General features: G+C 42.2%; 1 non-coding gene across 1 annotated transcript; it reads right to left on the bottom strand.

Annotated features, from left to right (window-relative positions):
* Window positions 1-1,236: 1,236 nt before the first annotated feature.
* On the bottom strand, window positions 1,237-1,343 carry LOC111812256. Its single transcript, XR_002817812.1, has one exon. It is a non-coding gene; the product is annotated as a U6 spliceosomal RNA (small nuclear RNA).
* Between the last annotated feature and the right edge of the window lie 9,370 nt (window positions 1,344-10,713).

Here is a 10,713-nt window from a genome sequence, read left to right as displayed (position 1 = left end):
TGGAGCCTTCATGAGCCGATCATTTCCTCAAGTCCATCAACTAGGAACCAAATCTTTAACACCATGAGTTTTTCTAAATTTTTTTTAAAATTTAGAAAAATTTTTTTAAAATTTTTTTTAAAATTTTTATTATTATTATTATTATTATTATTATTATTTATTTATTTTGTGTGTGTGTGGCCAGCTCAGGCCTTTGCGCTTGCCAGGGAAGCGCTTATTCCACTGAGCCATCTCTCTGGCCTCGACCATATCTGTCTTATTCACAGTTGTACTTCTAGTGCTCAAGTTTTCTTGGCTTACAATGTAGTTTGTGAAATGTTCTATGATACTTTTTTTTTCTTATATATTTTTTAGGGAAAGGTCTATGGGGTGTTCAGGGTCTCACTACTAGATCAGACTCATAGGATCTGCCTGTTTTCAGCCTCCCAAAAGCTGGGATTATAGGCAGGAGCTACCATGCCCAGCCTCAATTGCTGTCTCAGCGTGTCCCGGGGGAGGGACCAGCATGGCAGGCCTGGGGATTGAACCCCTGGTCCCTGCGCCTGCTTGAATGTGCTTTAATCTGCTGAGCTATTTGGGTGGCCCTGATACTTGTTAAGTTAATGAATACATACATAATCTACATTAATTAGAACTATTGCAAGCAGGAATATTATATAAAGGAGTAATAGGACCAGAAAATGAAGGTGACTGTATCAATGTAATTAGTATAATCTGTGAATGTGATGTGGACTTGATTAGCTACTGTCTCTTTTCTTTTTAGAAATTCAACTCTTATTAGTCCCTTGATTACTCATGAAAACCTTCACACATTCTCTGCAGAGGAAAAAATTGCTATGCTAGAAAATCTGTAACAATATTAACTTTTCTATTTATTTATTTTTATTTTTATTTATGTATTTGGTACAGGGTCTCACTATGCAGTTTGGAATTATAGTGGTCCTCCTGTTTTCAGCCTCCCCAGCGCTGGCAGATTACAGTCATATGCCACTACCCCAGGTCTTGGTGGCTGGCTCAGGGAGCCCAGGGGTGGGGCCAGTGCGGCATGTGGGGCCAGGGGTTGAACTTGGCTCCCTGTGCTTGCCTAAGTAGGTGCTTAGTCTGCTGAGCTATCTTGCTGGCCCTAATGTTAATTAATTAATTAATTAATTAATTTTGGCAGAACTGGGGATTGAGCTCAGGACCTTGTGCTTGCCAGGCAAGCACTTATTCTACTGAGCCATCTCCCCAGCCCCCCAAAATATGGAACACTCCATGAATTTGCATATCATCCTTGTACAGGGGCCATGCTAATCTTCTTTGTTTCATTCCAATTTTAGTATATATGCTGCCGAAGTGAGCACTGGTTCCCTAACTTTTTAAATTACTTTCTGTTGCTAACTGCTTTCTAAAATTTCTTTCTTTCTCTCTTTCTTTGGTACAGGGTTTTGCTACGCAGTTCAGACTCGTAGTGATCCTCCTGTCCCATACTCCCCAGTGCTGGGATTACAGCCGTGTGATACCGTACCCGGGTTCATCGGCCCACACAGTGTACCTGGGGTTCTGGGGCCAGCTCGACATACAGAACCTGGAATCAAACCTGCATCCTTGTGCTTGCCAGGCAGGCGCTTAGACTGCAGAGCTATCTCCCCAGACCAATACTTCTTTTTATAATGCCCAAAGGGTCTGGGTAAAGTTTTCAAGTTTTATTTATCTATTTTCGTGTATGTGTATGCATAAAAAGAATGTGTAGGGAAGATAACAGCTTCCAACCTCACAGCTACATAGCCAAGTCAGTGACTTACCGTCTGGGGTGTTTGATACAAGTGGAGAAATAAAGATAGCTTTCCTGAGTTACATTCAGGGGAAAAGATAATATTGGCCTTAATTAGACCAGGCATAAACTCCAGACCAATTTATAAAGCTTGGTCATAAGTCATTCAAAGCCTGGTTCACTGTTTCTCAGAAAGCCCTTTCTAATATCTCCACCAGGCGCTTCTGGAGCCCGAATGATTCAGAGCTGATGTCACCTCCGTATCCTTATCTGGGGCTTCCACAGATACAAACACTCCAGTGCTGTGGCAGCCCAGCCAGTGTGTGGCAGGTACCTCCCTTCCTTTCAGATAGATGGTCTCCTCGGTGGGCCAGCTGGGTCACCGCCAGCATCTCATGATTGCCCCTGGACCAGTCGTGGGGTCTGGGAGCAGGCTGTTCTCTATTGTTCAGATTTTTCTATTCCAGTTTGTATTCCCTGGAGGACCGTGTGTCTTTTTGCCAGTCCACAAGTACTACGCCCCCTTTTTCATTCCTTGAAAGGCTCAGTAGTACTTTTTTTGGCCATGTGTTGGTCTAAATGGGCATTATACTATGAATAGAAGTAGTGGCAGGTTTTTCTTGGCATGCCTTGAAGTGTGATTGTTTGCCCAATTATTTTCGCTATGTATTTCTCAGAGTTAAAAGTTTTTAAATGTTTGAAACCCAGATCCCAAATGTCCCCAAGGACAGCTTCTGTTCTCATTTTCTGCAAACCTAGACAGGGCTGTGGCACTCTGTGAGACCTTTGGCAAGTGAATTAACATCTAAACTCCACTTCCTTATCTCTCAACGGATTCAATAAGAGCGCATAGTTTACGAGGTTAATCTCAGGATCGAAAAGTAGTAGTTTATATATATAAATTATTCCATAAATTGTAGCAGTTCATGAATAGATAACAGGAGGTTTACAAACATTTTTATGAAGGAAAATTTCAAATGTGTGTAAGAGAGAAAAGTACAGTGAGCCTTTGTGTACTGGTGGCTGCAATAATTATTTATTTATTTATTTTTTTAGTTTAATTCCTGAGTAAACTGTCTATGAAGAGTGGCTTTATTTTTAGTAATTTTTCAGAGACAATTATTTTTATTGGTACATTTCAGGTGTACATAATGGTCATGTTCATTGTGGGGACGTTGTACCTGTACATGACATAGCTCAATTCTTTTATTCCATTCTCCTATCCTTCCTTCAAACCGTCTTCCCCTACTTCCTCACAATGACTTTATTTTCACCTTTCCCTTCATTTCCCAGTTTTTACTTTCCCCTCCCTTGTTCCCTTTCCCATTGGAACATTTTTTTCCCATTTCACGTTATCTATTTACATTGTGGTTCTTATTTATAGTTTTGGTTTTTCACGCCAGAAAAACAATGTGGTATTCACACATGAGTGTCTGATTGATTTCACTTAAGAAATATAGCCTCCAAGCATCTATTCAACTAGAAATGTCTCAAGCTTATACTTTTTATGGCAGAGTAATACTACCTTGCATAAAACCCCTGCATCTTCTTTATCCATTCACCAGTCGATGTCATTTGGGCTGTTTTCAAGATTTAACTATTATAAACTATGCTTTTGTAAACATAGTTGTGCATATATCATTGTGGTATACTTTTAATTCTTTCAGGAAGATGCCCAGAAGGAGAATAGCTGGGTGAAATGCACCTCTAGTCCTAGTTTACTGCAGAATCTCCATATTGATTTCCACAGTGGTTGTACCAGAGAAGGATTCCTTTTTTTCCCATGGCCCCATCAGTATTTGTTGTTGGTTGATTTCTTAATAATAGCCGTTCTTTCTGGGGTGAGGCGGAATCTCAGTGTTGTTTGAATTTCGTTTCACACATCACTTCTCAGCCTCTTACCTAAGATCAAGGGTAGTATCTCTACTTATCTTTTCATTTCACATATGACCAGTGATGTTGAACATATATTTATTTGCCATTTCTATTTCTTGATCTGAGAAGTGTCTGTTCATTTCACATGCTCACTTTTGAATTGGCTCTTTAAATTGGGGGGGGGGAATCTGATTTTTTTGAGTTCTTTATATATACTGCACAACAGCTGGTAAGCTTTTTTTCCTACACTGTGGGTTGTCTCTTCACTCTGTTGGTGGCTTCTCTTGATGTGCAAAAACTTTTTAATAAAATGTAACTCCTGTGCGCAGCTGAAAAGACTGTGTATTCTGATGTCATAGGGTAGAACACTCTGTAGACATCTACTAAGTCCATTTGTTCAAAAGTTTTGTTCAGTTCTAATATTTAATTATTGATTTTTTTGTCAAATTGGTCTGTCTATGCATGACAGTGGAATACTGAGATTTGCTAATATAATTGTATTAATGCTTGTTTGATTTTTCATGTTCACCAGTAATTGTTTTATATAATTGGGTACACTGGTTTTTGTTTCATACATATTTATAATTGTTACTTTTCCTCTTTGATTGTTCCATTTACAAAGATATAGTGACTTTCTTCATCTCTTTTAAGCAGTCTTGGCTTGAAATCCAGTTTGTTTGCAAAAAGAAAGATACCCCTGCTTTTTTTTGGGTTCCTGTCACATGGAGTACTATTTCCCAGCCATAGAATTTCAGTCTATATTTCTTTCTGCATTAAATGTGTTTTTTAGGGCTGGCAAGATAGCTCAGCAGACTAAGCGCATACTTAGGCCAGCACAGGGACCGGGGCTCGATCCCTGGCACTGCATGCCATGCTGGCCCTAGCCCTGGGGCACTGAGCCAGTGCCCTAGTCCGGGCATGGTGATGCATGCCTGTAATCCCAGTGGGGGAGGCTAAAACAGGAGGATCACTATGAGTCCAAGCTGCATAGTGAGACCCTGTACTAAGTACATTTTTTAAAAAATGTGTTTTTTGTACGTAGCATATTCCTGGATCTTGCTTCTTCATCCATTCTGTGTTTGTTTCTTTTGATTGATGATTTAAGACAATTAATGATTATAACTGATATCTTGATAATAACTGATATCTTGATTTATCCTTGTCACATTGTTTTTTGCTATTGGTTCTGGTTTTTGGTCTCTCTCTCTCTCTCTCTCTCTCTCTCTCTCTCTCTCTCTCTATTTACTGGGTTGTCTTCCCCTGGAGTACACCTGAGCCCACACCAGTCCCTAGCCACTGCAGTCCTCCGCATCGTCTGTTCTCCACTGCTTTGTCTTTCCACGGAGCCCTCTGGGGTGGCCAGTGGTCACTGCGCATCTGCAGGTTTCAGCTGCCCCTTCCACAAAGTGAGCCCAGGCTCAGAGAAAGGATACTCCCAGCCTTCTTTCTTTCTTTCAAAGATCCTCTGGGAAATCCAGGAGCCCTTCTTATTTTCCATAAGACTCTCCCAGCTTCTTCCTTTGGTTTGTGACTTCATTCCTCAATACTGTGAGTTTACAAACTTGCACACTTGACACCTAATACTTACAGAGTTATATTTTCCCTGTGTCACTAGTATTTCTGACAGTGACCAGTTTGGTTTTACTTTGCTTTAGTACCGTCACAAACCCATGAAGTAAGCACATTAGGTAGAGTTCAGTCTCTTGCATTACTGTTTAAATACTCAAATTGCCCCATCTCCGGCGGAAGGAGACTTTTCATGTTGCTCCCTGCCCTTTTGACACAATTCTGTAGCCATTGACAACTTTAGTGTTACCTGGTATGGAAACATGTTCCAAGCTCATCTTTTACTTACCCGTGCCTCTGAAATTAGTTCTGAGGTTTCGCGGCTGCTTTCTGTAAAGTGGGTTTCAAGGTCACTCCCGGGGCATTAGAGTGCTTGAGGCTACTTATTCGATTTCTGGAGTGCTTTATGTTATTGTTTCTGTTATCTCTTCAGGGAATGGGTCCAGGAAATATCATTTCTGTTTTTGTTTTAAAGGTACATTGCGGGGCCGGGGAGACGGCTCAGTAGAGTAAGTGCTTTCCTGGCAAGCGCAAGGGTTTGAATTCAATCCCTGGTTCCGCAAAAAAAAAAAAAAAAAAAAAAAAAAAAAAAAAAAAAGTACATTGCATCATTTATTCGCATGATACTTCATGTTTAAATTTATGACTATAGGATTTCTACTTGACCTCTTTTGTCTAAATTATTTTCTTCTTCCTATGCCAAGAATCTCAATGCTTGGTCAGCTATGAAAGAACTTGCACATCATAAGTCTACTAATTTGCTTTGTCCCCTATTTTATATACATGACAATCTCAGGCACCGACCATGTAAGCCTGAGCTTTACAGGGTCTCTTGTTACTTTTTCTTATACTTTTTTTTTTGGCGGAACCAGGGATTGAACTCAGGCCCTTACACTTGCCAGGGAAGTGCTTATTCTACTGAGCCATCTCCCCGGCCCTGCACTTGCTTTTGTTCTGCTTCTTGAGGCAGGATCTTGGTATGCAGCTTGGGCTGTTTTTGAACCTACTGTCTAGCCCAGGCTGGCCTCGAACTTGAGGTGACCCTTCTTCCTCAGCTTCCCAAGTGCTGGGGTTATAGACATGCACTCTCATGTCTTGCTTTATACTTCTTTTTATCCTTAGCGTATGTTCCACTGGGAGTTCAGCCAAATTATTGTAAACCGTGTGGAATATTTCTCTTTGGAATATTATGCCAGTGACTGGCTACACATTCATGTTTGTTTATTTCTTTCTACTCTTTAGCTTTCAGGATATCTTTTTTGTAATTTAATTATCAATTATTTAATATTCACATGATCTCTAGAGTTAAATCTACTCAATAAATCACATTTAAAGAAGCCTAGGTCTAGTTCCTATCCCTTTCTTTCCATACGTAAATATTATTTTATTGTATGATTAATTGTTTTTCTTTTTGTCTTTTTGAAATAAGGTCTCACTATGCAGTTTAGACTGCCCTTGAGCTCACTTTGTAGTTCAGGCTGGTGTTGAACTTATAACAATCCCCCTGCCTCAGTCTCCGGAGTGTTGAGATTACAGGTGAGTACCAGCATGCCCAGCAGATTTTGTTTTAAAAATATGATTGTATACATTTATTTAACAGAAGCAAGTAGATGTATACACTTGGTTCTTACATAAGCTGTAAGATACGCACTTGGTAGGCACTGATTTCTCCACCAACATTTCCTCTCCCCCTTTTTTTCTTCTTTCTTTCTTGCAGGGCTACATAGACCCTGGGTCACCGAGCAACGCCCCTGGCCATTCCTCTCCCTTGGATGGCTGTGGAGTCCTCGTTTTCTAGGAGCCCCATGTTTACTCCACTTGCCCCTTCTTCATGGATATTTTGATTTGTCCAAGTTTCTGTGCTGCTACTGTTGTGAGCAGCCCTGGAGGGATGGCCTGTGCATGTCTAAATGGAGCTTCGCCCCTGTATGTTTGGGCCCGAGAGATTTCTCCGTATGGGAGTTGCTAGGTAAGAGAAATGGAGTTTTGAAAGCAGGAAGACAAGGGGCTGTGGTTCATAATTCCTTTTGCTGTTTCACTTCTTTCTAGCATCTTTCTGTACAGTATGGGGAACGCCGCAGGTACCTCGCTCTCTGCTCAGGGTTGCCCTCTTACTCTTGCAGACTTTAAGTCTTGGTCCTGTTCTCCCACAGACCTCCACCCAAGCAAGTTTCCAGGCACTGGACCCTACTGTTGGAAGGCATTGGGATGACGCATGTGCATGCCTGCATGTGTGTGTATGTGTGTGTGTATGTGTGTGTGTCTGAAAGGCATTTTTGAAAATAAGATGTACATGTGGGACTCCAACTGTCACATCCGTGTGCATAATCTGTAAAGATGAACCCTCTACAGTTTAAATTCTATTCTGTCTGAACCTTTGTCATCTTTGGCCTAGGCTAATATGAAAAAGATAGTAAAAAAGGAAAGTCCTATGGGGGAAGGTTATCCTTTTATACAACTCCTGAGAAAGAAATCTAATTAAAAGAGGTCGCTCACAAAGAAAAATAAAAGACAGTCACCCAGTCACATCGGTGATTTTCAGGGCTCTTTCTCTTCTTGAAGGTCTTCCTCTAGCTTGCCGGCCTGGTTGTTGACCTAACAAGGATTTACTTACTCAGTTGGGTGTCGAGGCCTCACCACAGGGGAATGTGGTCTTTGCCTTCAGCCCTGGTCAGCACTTGGCTTGAAACGTACATTCTCTAAGAAACTTATCTGGCGGCTCCACTCAGCTAAGATTCTTCCCGTACCCCACACGCCTCAAGTGTAAGGTTGCCAGGTATAGCAAATCATAATACAAGATGACCAAAGAAACTGGAATTTTGGGTGAATAATGGATACTTTATCTTAAGCATAGGAATACCAATACTAAAAATTATTTAAAGTTTGTGAACTTCAGATGTGACAGGGGGGTCTATATTTTGACTGGAAACTCAGGCTTAAAGGTCTTCAAAATGAAATAGTTCCCTGGGTGTGGTGGCACATGCCTGTAATCCAAGCATTTGGGAGGCTGAGGCAGGAGGATTGCCTCAGGGTAGAGGCCACCCTGGGCTACATAGTGAGTTTAAGCCCAGCCTGAACTACATAGTGAGATCTTGTCTCAAAAAATCAGAGAAAATGTTTCTTGGAGTGACTGTATGTGTGTGGTGTATCTTGCTAACTACTGTGGATAATGTAGTCCTTGAAAGCAGGAACTTTTTTGTATGGTTTGTTCCAAGCAAATGTTTGATGAGTGAATAAATCTTAAAATTAAGTTTTGTTTTCCATTAAGCGGAAATCTCTTTTCTTCAGAGAGGTCTGTGATTTTAAACATACAGCAATGTGAAGCTGACTAATGCTTTTTTTAGTTTTAATTTTTATTCAATTTTAATTTCTTGGAAAATGTATTTGGTTGTTACAGAGTTTCACGATGCATCTTGGACTTATAGAGATCCTCCTGTTTTCAGCCTCTCCAGTGCTGGGATTACAGGCGTACACCACTATGCCCAGACTCTGTGGCCAGCTCAGCCCACCCTGGGGGTGGGGTTGGCACAACATGTGGTGCCAGGGATAGAACTACAGTTCCTACGCTTGCCTAAGCAGGCGCTTTAGTGTGCTGAGCTATCTCGCTGGCCCCCTAATGCAAACAAAACAAAACCTAACAGAATGAAAACTAGTCTAAGTTTCTGTGGCTGATTAAAAACCAGAAGCTATTTTCATTATACATACATGTATATATGTTGCTGTTGTTTTTCTTTTTTGAGGTTGGGCCTCACTTTGTAGTTCAGGTTGGCCTTGAACTCATGGCAGTCCTCCTGCCTATGCCTCTGAGCGTTAGGGTATAGGCATGCACCGCCACACACGGCTTCACTTATACATGCAATTCAATAAAGAAGAGGACAATTGCAGTAGCAGTTGCTTCTTACCCTGTTCAGTACTAAGGCAAAGCAAAAATTTGGTGGAGATTTGGTGTTGCAAAGCTCTGGCTCTGTGAATTCAGCAGAGGGGGACAACTTCAGGGTTGATTGCTTTTTGGGGAGAAATTGTTAACTTCCACTTCCAGGGTTCAAGTGTAAGGGCTATTTTTTTTTTTTTTTTAAATTTATTTTCCAGACAAGGTTTCACTGTGTAGCCCGGGCTGGCATTGAACTCTGAGTGATCGTCCTGCCTCAGCCTCCTGAGCACTGGGATTACAAAGAGGCTGATCTGCCAAGAGCATTTATTTATTCTAAGGATTGAGAATTAGGGGCCTACGTGAAAAAGCTGAGATAATAACCCTATCAGGTTGATGTTAGTGATCCAGCCGGGTCGAATTAAAGCTAAGGATATAGATTTCAGTGTGGGAAGCAGTTCAGTTTGCTGTGAACGCTCTAAGCCAAGGCTCTGGTGTATTTTGGGATTCAGAAACTTGAGTCTTGGTTTCTGAAGGAACTGGCAAGATTGGAAAGGGAAGCGGCTGGTCCATGTTCCCTTCCCAGGCCACTTCACGCAAGCAAACACAGAGTGAAAAAGGAAGGGGTTGCCAGGGCGGGGAGGAGCCAGGGCTTCGCTTTTATCTAAAGGAACCAAGAGGGAAACAGTGGTGGGCAGCCAGAAAGATCTGCTTGAGGCCACCTGAGGAGGGGAGCCCTTGTCACATGGGGAGCAGGCAGAAAGTGGAAACACAACAGAGGATCCTGTTTTCTGAGAGCAGCAAGGGGATTCCAAGGGGGAAGGGCTGGTGGCATCATCCTGGTTGAGTCGTATGATGGGTCCCTACCAAGAAAGGTTCACAGGAGCTTTCGGGTGTTAGAAATGGCATCAAATTTTTAAAAAGGGAAAGTATTAGAAAGATAGGCTGCGGCCAAGGGTGGTGGTGCAAGCCTGTAATCCTAGTACCCAGGAGGATGAGGCAGGGGGATTGCCATTAATCTGAGGCCAACCTGGGCTACACAGTGAGTTCAAGAATAGCATGAACTACTTGGCCAGACCTGTTGCAAAAAGAGAAAAAGAAAAAAGAAAAAAGAAAGAAAGAGAAATAAAAGAAAGCTGAACTGGAGATTTTTATTTTAAAACACTGACTTTTTTATTATTAAGTAAAGTGGTTCTGAATATGATGTGTGGGTCACAGTTCCACTGCGTCGCTCTTAGTACACAGAGCCACCATCAGAACCCCCACCTGGTGAAGGTTTGGGTTGCGAGGGCAGCCCCGTGCATGACAGGGACCCAGGAGGTGGATTTGCAGGTGGGGGATGGCCTCAGCAGACCAGGTCTGAGAAGGGTCCTGAGAAGAGACAAATCTGAGCAAACCCCATACTCAGATCTAAGCTGCCGTTGGCCCACTTCCTTGGGGAGGGAGGGTTTCCAGGATTTGTCTTCCAGAGGCGGGGGGTGTTTAAGGGCTGAGATTTACAAAGAACTTGAAGGAATGGACTGCTCAGGAGAGAGGCCCTGCTAGCAGGAGCCACCAGTGCTTTTGCAGGGGCTTGGGTGTCTTCAGCGCAGTGTTCTGGGGTGGGGCTTGCACAATCGACCACTGTGTGTGTGTGTGTGTGTGTGTGTGT

Source organism: Octodon degus, unplaced genomic scaffold, assembly GCF_000260255.1.
Source record: "Octodon degus isolate 3935 unplaced genomic scaffold, OctDeg1.0 scaffold00118, whole genome shotgun sequence".
NCBI classification, from domain to species: domain Eukaryota; kingdom Metazoa; phylum Chordata; class Mammalia; order Rodentia; family Octodontidae; genus Octodon; species Octodon degus.
The sequence above is the reverse complement of the archived record's forward strand: the minus strand, read 5'-3'. Positions and strand labels throughout refer to the sequence as shown.